This window comes from Gopherus evgoodei, chromosome 10, assembly GCF_007399415.2.
Source record: "Gopherus evgoodei ecotype Sinaloan lineage chromosome 10, rGopEvg1_v1.p, whole genome shotgun sequence".
NCBI lineage: Eukaryota > Metazoa > Chordata > Testudines > Testudinidae > Gopherus > Gopherus evgoodei.
In genome coordinates, this window is record NC_044331.1 from 41,699,772 (window position 1) to 41,713,944 (window position 14,173).

Consider the following 14,173-nt stretch of genomic DNA (forward strand, 5'->3'; position numbering starts at 1 on the left):
TAATCAAATAGCATGGTTACTAAAAGAGATTCTTTTGCTTGGCTTTAATCCTGGTGTCCCCTAAGGTATGTAAAAGAGCCCCTGTGAGTAAACTAGTGGAGTCACACCCTGAATGGTCAGAAAAAGAGATAGGAAAAGCTAGCCTAGCATTGCTTGTTTCTCTAAACTAAATATTTTTACTAAGTTTTGGGATAAAATTACTTGACATCCAACACAATTTAAAATGACCTCTTTCCACCCCACACCGAGTTCACGGCAGCACGGGCTGGTTTAAATCAGAGTGAGTCAATGATTTTCATTGTGATTTAAATCAACAAGCAGAGGAAATCGTGATTGAAATCAGTGATTTTAATCTTGTTTTCCATTTTTGCTTTTTAGATATTTACCTAAAGAAAGGCTGATTGTCAGAGCTTGGTATAATTTCGTCCTTCTTTTTCCTAACCCTGAGGATACGCTAGGAAAGGTCCCTTACCCTGTGCTGGGATGGTCGAGCCACAGAAGAATGTTGATGTCTCACATATAATCGCAGATGACAATGAGGATGTGGATTCCTCCGCGAGTTCTGTATAAACAGGTGCAAAACGCTCCAAAAATTGCTCCCAACTGTCTGAAAAGCAGAGCCCAGACAGCCGTGTGCTCCCTCCTCCAGCTCCCAGAGCACACTGAGCCACAGGCTGCCTACCACCTTGGTGACACAGGGCCTACCCCCTTTGTGGGGCCACTGCCGACATCACAGAGGCAAGGTGGGCTGGGGCTGTCTGGCTAGGGCCCTTGGGGTTTGCATCCCCCAGACTGGATTAAGGGAGGATTGCTCTTAGCTTTTATTGGGAATTTTAATCCAAGGGAGCCCCGGGACCTCTCCACAAACCCTGTCTGTATAATGTGTCATGAGAAAAGGAGATTTGACCACAAGGTGCAAAATCATTCTGTGTCAGTCCACTCCAGTAGCTTGCCTCTTGCAGCAGCTGCTAGTTGTCACTTTGAACTGTGTAAGTCCAAGTGTCAACTCTCACATGCTGACTACCTTGATGATCCCATTTCTATGGAGAAATGTTAAACACACATTGGAGTATGAAGACAGAGCTAAAAACAAGTTCGTCATTTCAGTTTTGACAGGAAATTGGCAGCCAACTGGCTCTTTATTTAAATTTGGGAATATAATTAATAATTAGAATTGGATGTAATTATTTTTAATTTCCCCTCCACAAACAACCAGCTAATGAACCTTTGGATTTGATGTAGCAATTTCATGGCAAGAGAACTGCCTAACAAGCCTTTCCCACATACCTCGATGGTCTAAATCTTTGCCAGCTGTCACGCATTTCCTTCATAATGCTCACGTAACGGTTATTAATTCGTAGTTACTTTGTATGTGTAACTGTACTTTGCCAGCATCATTATTTATTTTAAAGGACATGATGTTTTCCAATGGGTGTAGTAATAATTCACAATAGAAGAGGCTACCATGTTCATAACCTACATTATTGGTTTTTAGTTTTAATACGTAGATGGCTAGAATTTTTTTTGCTGTGGTTTGCCCAGACAGAGGTTTGAAGCAGGAATTTTTAAGGGTACGTTCATGTCTAATCTGCATTGCTGGACATATTCTTTAGCTGGTTCTGAGACTTGCATGGTGCATAGTGGAGAAGAACTGGAAATCTGACCAATTCTGCCACAGCGTGTATATATGCAGGGGTGTCATAAACAGATAGTTAAGGGTTAATGTCTCTTTTACCTGTAAAGGGTTAAGAAGCTCAGTAAACCTGGCTGACATCTGACCAGAGGACCAATAGGGGGACAAGATACTTTCAAATCTTGGTGGAGGGAAGTCTTTGTTTGTGTTCTTTGTTTTGGGTGTTGTTCGCTCTTGGGACTAAGAGGGACCAGACGTCCATTCAGGCTCTCCAAACATTTCTGAATCAGTCTCTCATGTTTCAAACTTGTAAGTAGCCAGGCAAGGCGGATTAGTTTTAATTTTGTTTTTCTCAACTTGTAAATGTACCTTTTTTGCTGAGAGGATTTTACCTCTGCTTGCTGTAACTTTGAACATAAGGCTGGTTCTGAGACTTGCATGGTGCATAGTGGAGAAGAACTGGAAATCTGACCAATTCTCCCACAGTGTGTATATATGCAGGGGAGATAAAATAGTTTCCCTCTCATCAACTATATAGCTTTTGACATAAGTGTTTGCATGCAAACATTCAAGTCTAGAAGTGCAGGCAAATGATGAAGGCTCCGCTGCACTTGTTTTGATCAATGTCAAAGTCTGCTTGATGCCACATGGAGAAGTTTATTTTGGAGACTTTCTTAGTGTTCTGTTTTGTCTACGGCCTGACTGCAGAAGGCAGGCTGTCCATACTGCACACTAGTGCAAAGCCCTCTGACTGACTTGGGCTGGGGAAAGGGGCCTACTGCATTATACAGTACACTGAATCCAGAGGCATTTAAAACCCTCTTCCCTGAGTCCTCTTCTCCATGTCCTTCCTGCTCCCAGCTTCAGCACATCATGAGCGATGAGATCTATGTGCAGGTGACAGACGCTCACCTGTCAGAGAATAGCAACAGAGCTACCAGAGGCCTGCTGTCCTCACAGTTATCTCGGGCCCTTGTGGAGGCCACGTACCAGCGCAAAGCCGAGCAGCTCATGTCAGACGAGAACTGTTTCATGGTAAGAACCATATCTGCCTGCACTGATGCTTGGAGGAGGACTCCTGGAAGAGCTTGTTGAAGAGGAGGGGAAGTACGAAGGCTCGCTGAGAAAGGAGAATGGGCTCAGTTTTTCATTTTACGTGACCATCCAAATATGCCAAGGACCTCTGGACACCTGTGTGCTCCCCAGCTGTCCTAGAACTTGACAGGGCGACCTGATTGTGCATCCTAGCCTGGAGGAGCTGCCGAGTACCTGCTCTGTGACTATCAGTCTTAATATAGCCCTTGGCGGGGTTGGCATAAATCCAGACAGGAACTGTAGAATGAACAGAAAAAACAGATAAATATTTCTAGAAACAGCTCTTCGGAAATGGGACATTTGCAAGGAAGATGGAAAAATACGTATCCTGAAGTAAAACTGGGATTTCTCCCTGTGTTTCTCAGTGTCCGAAAGCCAGAGTAATACTGTATTGATTGATTGCCGTCACTAGGCTTTTAATCTCTCTCTCTCTCCTCCTGTCTGCCCTGGGGTGGGTCACTGAAGCTTTCCGCCTTTTCCTCCATCTCATCCATGGCAGACTGTAACAATCTCTTACTAATATTTGTCACCTATGCATTAAATAAACCTGACTTGCAGTTCGAATCAAATTCATACTTCCCATCACTGTGAAATCAGAAGTGGCCAGGCCCATCTTTAACTAGTGAAAGTCATTGATAATGGCTTTGACATTTATAGGGTGTCTCTGTGTTCCCACTGAGAGTCTCAAAATAATCGGGGAAGCAAAGAATTGAAACTGCACAAATTGATCAGAAAACAGCTTGCTGCTAAAAGGGGTCCAGCTCCTTGCTTTGCCCTTAGAAACATCCCAATTTCGAGCAAACTTTGTGGATAACAGAGAGATTTTGTCTGATCGTTAATAACATACCGGTTGTTCACTGCAGCAGTTCATGCTTTTCTCTTCCACCTCTCTTTAAGTATGTCATGGTTCTCTATCCAGGAATTCTCTTCTGCCCATATAAGTAGAATAATTTCTTCATCCTTTTACCTTCTGTTAGATTAGCTCCTTAGTGATCTAGAACTTTCCACTCATTGTCAAAACTCCTTCTGTGTTCAGATTGTGTAACTGGGGCTAGTATCCCCCCATTGTTCCCAGCAAAGTGGAAGGCACAGGATTATGCTGGATAGTTGCATGAAGTTCATTGGATTCTCCCCTTTTCCCTGGTGGAAAGGGATTTATTTTTTGGAATCATTTGTTACTAAGTCCCCTTCCGCATTCTGCTTTGTAGCTGATGTTAATTCAGAGCAGGGGCCAGGTCCAATTAATCACTGAGCTGCTGGACACCGAAGGGGAGAACTCAGATGACCCTGTAGAGGGAGAGGTAAGAGCCAATTGTCCTCAGAGTTCAGCTGCAGCTATTAAGCATGTAAAGTTTAAACGGGAGTATATTGGATGAAGTTGGCAGAGCTGTCAATGTTTCAGGTGCTATAGTTTATGAGCTGCTTCCAGTCCTACAGGGCACATTCATTAAGTGACACAGTGCACTCAGTGAACTGGGTTTAACAAGCCTTGTTGGCAGCTCTTATTAACAATTTCAAAAACCAGACAGTACAGGTGCATGTCCGTCCCTGGGGGGAGAGTGAGTGGGACCTGTGTGAAATATATGGAGTCTCCAAAGATTGCTTTTCCTTCATCCACTTCCAACCAAACCCCTTCAGAGCTGGGTTTGAATTGTTTGATTTGGCAGATGTCTGTTAACCCCTTGTGTTCTGTGCCCAATTTCAGTGTTGGTCAGACTACGTAGAGCGATACGTCAACTCTGATTCTACCTCTCCCGAACTTTGGGAACACCTGGCCCAGAAGCCGGTTTTCCTGCCAATGTTAGTGAACAAGTTGTGGCTGTGAAAAGTGACACACAGACCACAAGTACGCATGTCAGCAGAGGGAGAAAATCTTACTCCATCACAGTGTTGGCTATTGCAGTCTCTTGTTTGTTTTTAGTACTCTGCCACTTTAGAAGACATTAACCTGGGAGTAGCACATAGAGACACAGTGCTGCTGTTTATTCCAAGAGCCCACCCTGGGCTCCTGCTCTCCAGTGACTGAGAGAGGGCATAGGCCACAGCAGTAGTTTCCCCAGGAACTGAAATTAGAGGGAGGTGTTCGAATTTACGGGGGGGGGGGGAGTGGTGTCAGGGCCAATGAGATATATAAAAGAGATTTGAATAAAGTAAATGTTTTGTTAGGATAATGCAAATTTAACATAAGGATAATGCAAGTTACACATAATAGGTCTAGATTTCTAAAAGTATATATACTTTTTTTAAAAATTTATTTAATTTAAATTGACTTTTGAAAAGTAAGCCATCATGGGATAAGAGGGAAGTCCTCCCATGGGTCAGTAACTGGTTAAAATATGGGAAACAAAGGGTAGGAATAAATTATCCGTTTTCAGAATGGAGAGAGATAAATAGTGGTATCCCTGAGGGGTCGGTACTGGGACCATTACTGTTCAACATATTCATAAATGATCTGGAAAAATGGGTAAACAGTGAGGTGGCAAAATTTTCAGATGATACAAAACTATTCAAGATAGTTAAGTCCCAGGCAGACTGCAAAGAGTTACAAAAGGATTTCACAAAACTGGGGGACTGAGCAACAAAATGACAGATGAAATTCAGTGTTGATAAATGCAAAGTAATGCACATTGGAAAACAATCTCAACTATACATATAAAATGAAGGAGTCTGAATTAGCTGTTACCACTCAAGAAAGAGATCTTGGAGTCGTGGATAGTTCTCTGAAAACATCCACTCAATGTGCAGCCAAAAAAGTGAACAGAATGTTGGGACTCATTAAGAAAGGGATAGATAATAAGACAGAAAATATCATATTGCTGCTATATAAATCCATGGTACGCCCACATCTTGAATACTGTGTACAGATATGGTCACCCCATCCCAAAAGAGATATATGGGAAATGGAAAAGGTACAGAGATGGGCAACTAAAATGATTAGGGGTATGAAACAGGAGGAGACATTAAAATGACTGGGAATTTTCAGTTTAGAAAAGAGACAACTAAGGGGGGATATGATAGAGGTCAATCAGCACAGGCTAAGTACACTTCTACTGACCTTTACTCATACAATAAGAACAACATTTCACTTCCCACCCTCCACCCCCCGCATTCAAGTGATTTGTAGCCCAACCCCAGCCAAAATCTATCACTTGGGCAACACAGCTCTGTTTGCTGGATACCTGTGGTGTGAATGTAAATACAGTCTGGTCCTGAAGCCTTTCCCCCACAGCCTCCAGCTCATCACTACCTGTCAGGGAGAGCTCATTTAGACTTTGCTTACAAATCATCATTTGAAATTATTAGGTTGGCCAACATCACTGAAATGAATGTACTGACATTGTCATAAAAAACAGCTGTATAAGGAAGCTAGTCTATGTTCATACTTTTGAAATCTATTATACTTTTTCAGATCTATGTATTTTATCATACACTGTATATGCTTTTAAAGTGGTGTGTATTAATGTTTCAGTTTCAATTCAAATTTTCAAACAGTCACTAAATTGGCATGTTTCAGAGAGAGTAGCAGCCGTGTTAGTCTGTATCTGCAAAAAGAACAGGAGCCCTTGTGGCACCTTAGAGACTAACACCTCAAAAAGGCTAATTAATTAAGATGAGCTATTGTCAGCAGGAGAAAAAAAACTTTTGTAGTGATAATCAAGATGACCCATTTCAGACAGTTTGACAAGAAGGTGGAGGATACTTAACATGGGGAAATAGATTCAGTGTGTGTGTAATTGCTCAGCCATTCCCAGTCTCTATTTAAGCCTAAATTGATTGTATCTAGTTTGCATATTATTTCAAGTTCAGCAGTTTCTCATTGGAGCCTGTTTTTGAAGCTTTTCTGTTGCAAAATTGCCACCTTTCAATCTGTTACTGAATGGCCAGAGAGGTCGAAGTGTTCTCCTACTGGTGTTTGAATGTTATAATTCTTGACGTCTGATTTGCATCCCATTTATTCTTTTCCATAGAGACTGTCCGGTTTGGCCAATCTACATGGCAGAGGGGCATTGCTGGCACATGATGGTATATATCACATTGGTAGATATGCAGGTGAACTAGCTCCTGATGGCATGTCTGATGTGATTAGGTCCTATTATGGTGTCACTTGAATAGATATGTGGACAGAGTTGGCATCGGGCTTTGTTGCAAGGATAGGTTCCTGGGTTAGTGTTTTTGTTCTGTGGTGTGTGGTTGCTGGTGAGTATTTGCTTCAGGTTTGGGAGCTGTCTGTAAGCAAGGCCAGGTCTGTCTCCCAAGATCTGTGAGAGTGAGGGATCATCTTTAAGGATAGGGTGTAGATCTTTGATGATGTGCTGGAGATGTTTTAGTTGGGAGCTGTAGGTGATGGCTAGTGGCATTCTATTATCTTCTATGTTGGGCCTGTCTTGTAGTAGGTGACTTCTGGGTACTCTTCTGGCTCTGTCAGTCTGTTTCTTCACTTCAGCAGGTGGGTATTGTCGTTGTAAGAATCCTTGACAGAGATCTTGTAGGTGTTTGTCTGAGGGATTGGAGCAAATGCGGTTGTATCCTAGAGCTTGGCTGAAGACAGTGGATCATGTGGTGTGGTCTGGATGAAAGCTGGAGGCATGTAGGTAAGTAAAGTGGTCAGTAGGTTTCTGATATAGGGTGGTGTTTATGTGACCATCACTTATCAGCACAGTAGTGTCAAGAAAATGGATCTCTTGTGTGGATTGGTCTAGGCTGAGGTTGATGGTGGGATGGAAATTGTTGAAATCTTTTCCATGGGTCCAGATGATGAAGATGTCATCAGTGTGGAGTAGGGGCATTAGGGGACGAGAGCTAAGGAAGCATTGTTCTAAGTGAGCCATAAAGATGTTGGCATACTGTGGGATCATGCGGGTACCCATAGCAGTGCTGCTGACTTGAAGGTATATATTGTCCCCAAATGTGAAATAGTTGTGGGTGAGGACAAAGTCGCAAAGTTCAGCCACCAGGTTTGGCATGTAACTAGTTCACAAAACTGGGGGGGGAGTGTTGGGGAAATTCAGGGGGGGTGTACACTCCCCTTGGGGGGGTGTAGGGAAATCACTGGGCCACGGGCAGCAGGGAGGTCAGAGGTTTGGGGAGTCACCAGCTCCAGTTTTTGGCAATCCTGCCTTTGCTGACAGAAGCCCACTAGCTGCGTGCGGAAGGTGCTGAGTCTAGTGCTTTTCAGTAGCAGGGAGTTGTTTGCAAAATAGCTGTGAAAGGCCCCCATTCTCTGTAAACAGCTGAGATCAGTGGGTTGGCTTATGGTAGGCACATGAGCCTAAACAAGTTTAATTTGTGACCATTCCACTCTGAGCAACACTTCGGGTTCCGAAGGGCTGGCCTGGAGCCACCAGATACGTCCAGCCTAGTGGGCAGAGGCTGAGCACTAATCCCAGCAGGGATTCTCTGGTTTACAGGAACCTGAGGCGGATCCGTAAGTGTCAGCGTGGTCGGGAGCAGCAGGAGAAGGAAGGGAAGGAGGGAAACAGTAAGAAGTCCATGGAGAATGTGGAGAGCTTGGACAAGCTGGAGTGTAAATTTAAAGTGAACTCCTATAAGCTGGTGTATGTGATCAAATCGGAGGATTACATGTACAGGAGGACCGCTCTGCTGCATGCTCAGCAGGTAGGAGTTGAGTGAAAGGAATGGGATGAGCAGCTGGTGTTTCCCTGAACCTCTTGCTCCCAAAGGGCGTCTGGGGAGAGTCAGATAATGTTTCTGGGGTGGGAGGGGCGTTGTTCTCCTATAACATTTAGCACTCGTCATATTGCTTTGAGGATGGGACACGACACGGTTTAATCCACTGGACGCTGTAAACTTCCTCTGAATGCTCCTGAGATGTAACCCTTCCTTTCCTCCCCCTCCATTTCCCAAACTCTCCTGTTAGAGTAGGCAGCTGTTAGCATCCTTTTATTCATCAGTTCCTTGCCTAGGGGCACCTCACATTGGTTGCTAACCCCCTTGTCAGGGTGGGCCTAAAAAGGGGGATAGCAAAGAACTGAAATACTGAAAAGCTGACACGTGCTCTGACTTTGCCCTCCAAGTTCATCTCATCAAGGAGCTGTGCCTTGTCCCTGCAGTCACTGAGAGTGGGAGTCTAGGGTTGCTCCCGGGCAGCGGAGCACTGCAAACGAATGTACCAGCTGCTTGAAAGTGCTGGGTCTGTGACTAGGATAACCACAGTGATGTCATAATTACAGAAAGGTCCAGGGTGGATAAAAATTGGAAGACTTTTTTTAAAAATTAAATAAAATTCCTTTTTAAAATTTCTTGTTACTTATTGTACTTGTTATTACTTGTTTTCTTTTTAAAAATGAGCCAGTTTAAAATGAAATCAGAATTTAATAAAAAATAGTTAGATTATAATATGACATTTAAATAACAAATAAATATGCGGAATCCATGACCCTCTCTAAAAAAAAAAAATCCCAACCAACCAACAAACAAAAAAACAAAAACAAAAACACAACACTTTGAATTAAAGCCTTCTTTTCTATATAAAGAAAGAGTCAGGGAAAGCATCTAACTTTTGAGGTCAAGTTTCAAAAATATGGTACAGTTGGTTAGCCTAGGTAATTTAGAAGATTGTCTTCTTTTCAGTTCAGAGTTCAACAAACATTTGATGATTTTTTTAATTTGATGACTCCTGAGCACTTGATTTCACAGACTTAATTTTCATTAACACTAGGCTTTTGGGTATTTCCAGTTAGGGAATAAGGATGGCTGTGCCTGCTTGTTCAGACACTGCCTCCAATTTACTGAGGCTTTCCCTTGATCAGTCGGCAAGGTCAGTGTCTGTATTGCCAGTACCCCAGCAGAGCTAAACATCCCAAATCTGTTGGCCTAGGGAAGTGGACTTGTTTTCACTTTTTAAGTGTTTTGTGATCTTGAATGTTGGTGGCTGTAGCCTTTTTTTTTTTTTTTGTCTCTCCCATTTCTGTAGTCCCATGAAAGAGTGAGCAAACGGCTGCACCAGCAGTTCCAAGCCTGAGTGGACAAATGGACCAAGGAACATGTGATCCGTGAAATGGCAGCTGAGACAAACAAGTGGCTAATGGGAGAAAAGTTGGAGGCTTTGGTGTCCTGTACCACTACCTGTGATATAGACACCCTGCACTTTGTGAGCATTAAGAAGTGCCATCTCAAATATGGCACAATATTCAAGACACTGTATTCCCTGAATGAGGGAAGATCATGTGTTTGGGTGGGTGGGTGGGTGTATCAAGAAAACGAGGAAGATGCCTTTCTCTCTTCACTGTGTATCTCCGTAACATGGCCAGTTGACTGGTGTGCAGCTGGTACAGCCTGTCACCAGCGGGATTCGGTTTAGAACAATTGATCTCTACAAACCTAAGCTGGAACTGTTGCCATCAGGCCTCTGACTTCGGCGTGCACTGTGGAGGGAAGGACCCTTTTCAGAACTGAGTGATCCTAGGGAAATGCAGCTAGTTCGTATGCACCAGCAGTTTTGAGACTAACTCCTCAATGGTCTGAGCTTCAAGGGAAGAGAACTGGATGTTGTGCACATCCTGACCGGAGTGGTGCATTTAAAGTTACATGCTCAGATATGTCGTGAAACCGAGAGGTGCCTATCACAACTGGATTCTCCTCTGTTAGGTTGCTGCAGGTTTCCCAGGATCTCACCCAGGGTCACCCAGCTCTGCAGTCCGGCTGTCGAGAACATCATCTCCTGGATCTGACTTGTGACTCCTCCCTCCTTCACCCTGCTGGACTCCTGAGTCAACTCCCAATTCAGCCAGTTCAGATTGGTCTGTCCTTCCCAGTGCCAGTGAGATTGTTTTGTACCTGCTTCTTTACTGGTCTCTCCTAGTGCCATGCACCAGCTTTTCACACACATATGCACACACAGCAGAAACAACACAATTTTAACATGTTCCCCTTCCTTTTTGTAAATAAATGTACATATTGTCAATTTTTTTTGATTAAAGGAAGTATGCTTGATGTGCTAGCATAACTGTACCAGCTTCTTGTGCACCATAGTACCAGGTGGCTTGAGAGTTAGTACCTACAAACAGACCTATGGAGACATTTATTACACTGTTTACCAAAGGGAGTTATCATCAGCCCTATAAACTTCAGTTCCACTAAAGCTGCTGGGGGAAGGGGTTGACCCATCCCTTGAGTCAAGTTCTTAATTTCAGTTTTTACAGGAAATCGGCAGTCTTGAATCAGACTGGAAAATGGGGTAATACAATTTCCCAGCCAATGGAAATGTCAAAAAAAAAATCCCCCCCTCCGTCTTGTTACCAGCAGGGCTGTTAAATAACAAATCAATCCTTTTTGGTTCCATAACACATTAACAGTTCTCTTTAGCCTGATTTTTTCTTGATTTAGAGCTGTCTTCAGCACCCCCTTTGCCTACACCCAGGTTGATGCCTATCACATATGCAGTCATGGTGTTTAGGGCCACTAAATACCCAGCCACCCTGATGTGAACGTTGAATTTTGTAAGTCTCAATGGTAACACTGCACTTTATATGGCTCAATATTTTGTGGAACAGTTTAATAGTTTTTCCTCTCTGCTTCCTGTCTCTTCCCATTGGGTGAGGAAGCCCCATGAGGTAATTGGGTTGTATAAATACACAGGTGGAACTACCAGAAAAGCTCAATCAGCTGTCATTGGGTATCCCAAGCCACATGCTAAGGAGCACCGAATACAGACTGTAAGGCCATTCATAATGAATGGGGGACCCGAGAGGTGCACATAGCGGCAATGTCTGAAGTGCTCTAAGGTACTGGATAGCCTGACTGGTTTTCAACAGTGCTTTGAGCCTCCCTTTGAACTCTTCCTGCTTGGACTCTGAACTGGGGGATGTCAGCAAGCAAGGGTCATACACCACAACGATCCCTTCTGGCCTTATAATCTCGTCTGCCTGCCTGTATTACCCAGAACTTCCCCCAACACGTTCCTTTGAAACTGCAGCTTTAAAAAAAAACAAAAAAAGATACATGTGCGGAAGTGCAGCCCACAGGCTTCAGTTCAGCTGAGTCATTCGTCCATCTCCTCCCATTCTTTGAGTTTGCAGGCTGTTGCACCCCCACCCGCAAAAAAAACACCTCAGATTTGCCTTCCTGGGACACTGCCCCACATGCATGTCTGTAAAGCTGGGTCCTTGCAGTACTTTCAAGGGAGCCAGAACATCTGGCGAGTGCTGTCTTGACTCAGGGATGCTGCCAAGCGCGTTTGTGTGGCCAGACCAGGACCACTGCAGCGTGTGCAGCTTCCTTCACCAACAGCTGGTGACAGGTCAGCAAAGGTTTGTGACTTCAGGGTAGCCATTCTGTGTCTCCAGGCAGTTTCTTGCTTGTCTCTATAAGGGCTGCCACATCTTACTGAAGGCTGAAAATCTGAGGAACCTTTTGCCTCTCTGGTGCTTAAAGCTGCAGCGCTTTCAAAGAATCTCTTGTTCCTTCCCCTCCCAGGCAAAACCAGAATTCTGTATCTAGGTCTTGCAAAACAGCTGCTTACAAACCACTGCCTTTGCCTCTGCACTCTGTGAAGTCCCTGGCATGCTGGATTAGTGACATGATACTTGAGGCAGTTAATCCTGCCATTGTCTGGTAATCAGAGAAGTTTTACCAAGGGGTGCTTTCAAACTTCTCACTCTCAGCTTCCAGGAATTTGATGTTTCAGCCCGTAAGTGATCCCGTCTTTGACACACATGGAAACTTTTCCCAATGGGATGGTAGAGAATCTGTTGGAAGTACATGTTCCCAAGGCAGCTGTAGCGCCTCTCTCCTTAGTTGCTTTCTGGAAGGTGTCCCAAATGAAATCTAGTCTCTTTGGATTCCCCTAGGAAGTGGCTGTGTAGTAGAAGCAGTTTATTGGTCTTCCAGGAGCAGGTTTATAAAATACCACCTCCACAACTGCAACCCCACCTTTGTATCTTTACATCCAACCAGCAGAACTTGCATAGAGGAGGGAGTTGGCTTTGTATTGTCCAAGCATTATTAAAAGTCTGCCTTGTGTGCATTTACCCCATTTTGGACCCGGATGTTGCACATACCATATTCTCATTCTAGATCAATGGTTCCCAAACTTTAACAACCTGTGAACCCCTTTCACTAAAATGTCAAGTCTCACAAACCCCCTCCTCAAAAGGAATATTTCCAGGGATTTTCTCCTTTACCACATTATAAAAACAGTGATCTTGGAAATATAAAATTTGTTTTTATGACATGTTTATTACGCTCTTTATTATTATTATTTATCACTACAGTATTTTTATTACATTATGAAAATGGCAACACTCTTCCAAGATCTTACGTTCGTAGCTTGTATCTCTTTGAATAAGCCTGTTATAAGACAAGGCTCCTACGTTTCATGCTGTTTCACACCTGATACTCCTTGATGAAGATAGTTAAGAAGCCAGCTCAAAGAGTTCCTCCTACACAAGCCTTCAGATCTTGAGCAGTCCAGGCAAACAACACATGTTACAATAAAGCTTAAACTTGTTCTTCCTAATAATTTTAAAAACAATACTAGCTGCCTATTTAATTTTAAAAACAGCAAAAAATACCCACCTCCCTTTTCATTTCTTATAAGGAGTTTTGACGTTTAAATCTTCTCAGTGTGATAGATATGCTTGCTTTGATCTGTAAACAAAAGTGATTTTATTAAGTATAAAAAGTAGGGTTTAAGTGGTTTCAAGTAATAACACACAGAACAAAGTAAGTTATCAAGCAAAATAAAACAAAACACGCAAGTCTAAGCCTAATACATTAAGAAGTTGAATACAGGTAAATCTCACTCTCAGAGATGTTCCCATAAGCTTCTTTTACAGACTAGACTCCTTCCTAGTCTGGGCCCAATCCTTTCCCCTGGTACTGTCCTTGTTAGTTCCAGCAGCCATCTTAGGTGAAAAGCAGGGGATTCCACATGACTGGGACCCTCTTTGTTCTGTTTCACCCCTTTTAATAGCTTTGGCACATGGGGGGAATCCTTGTCTCTCTCTGGGTTCCCAGCCTTCCTTCTAAACGGAAAAGCACCAGGTTAAAGATGAATTCCAGTTCAGGTGACATGATCACATGTCCTGTAAGACTTCATTACCCACACGCTGGCACCCATGTATACAGGAAGTCTTAGAAGTAAGCAGAGCCATTTACAACCAGTTGTCCTAGATAATGAGAGCCATTAAGATTTCAAACCACCATTAATGGTGCACACTTGACATAATTACAATAGGACCTCAGAGTTATATTTCATATTCCTAGTTTTAGATACAAGAATGATACATTCATACAAATAGGTTGACCACACTGAGAAGATTATAAGCTTTGTAATGAGACCTTTTGCATAAAGTGTATTCCAGTTACACCATATCTACTTATAAACATATTTTTTATAAAAACATGGAGTGCAACGTCACAGTACCAATGTGAGATTTCTAGAGATAGCTACAGCATTCGACCGAAGGTTTAAGAATTTGAAGT

General features: G+C 43.1%; 1 pseudogene; it reads left to right on the forward strand.

Moving 5' to 3' along the window:
• Positions 1-483: 483 nt before the first annotated feature.
• LOC115658823 lies at positions 484-10,735 on the forward strand (annotated as a pseudogene).
• Positions 10,736-14,173: the final 3,438 nt, after the last annotated feature.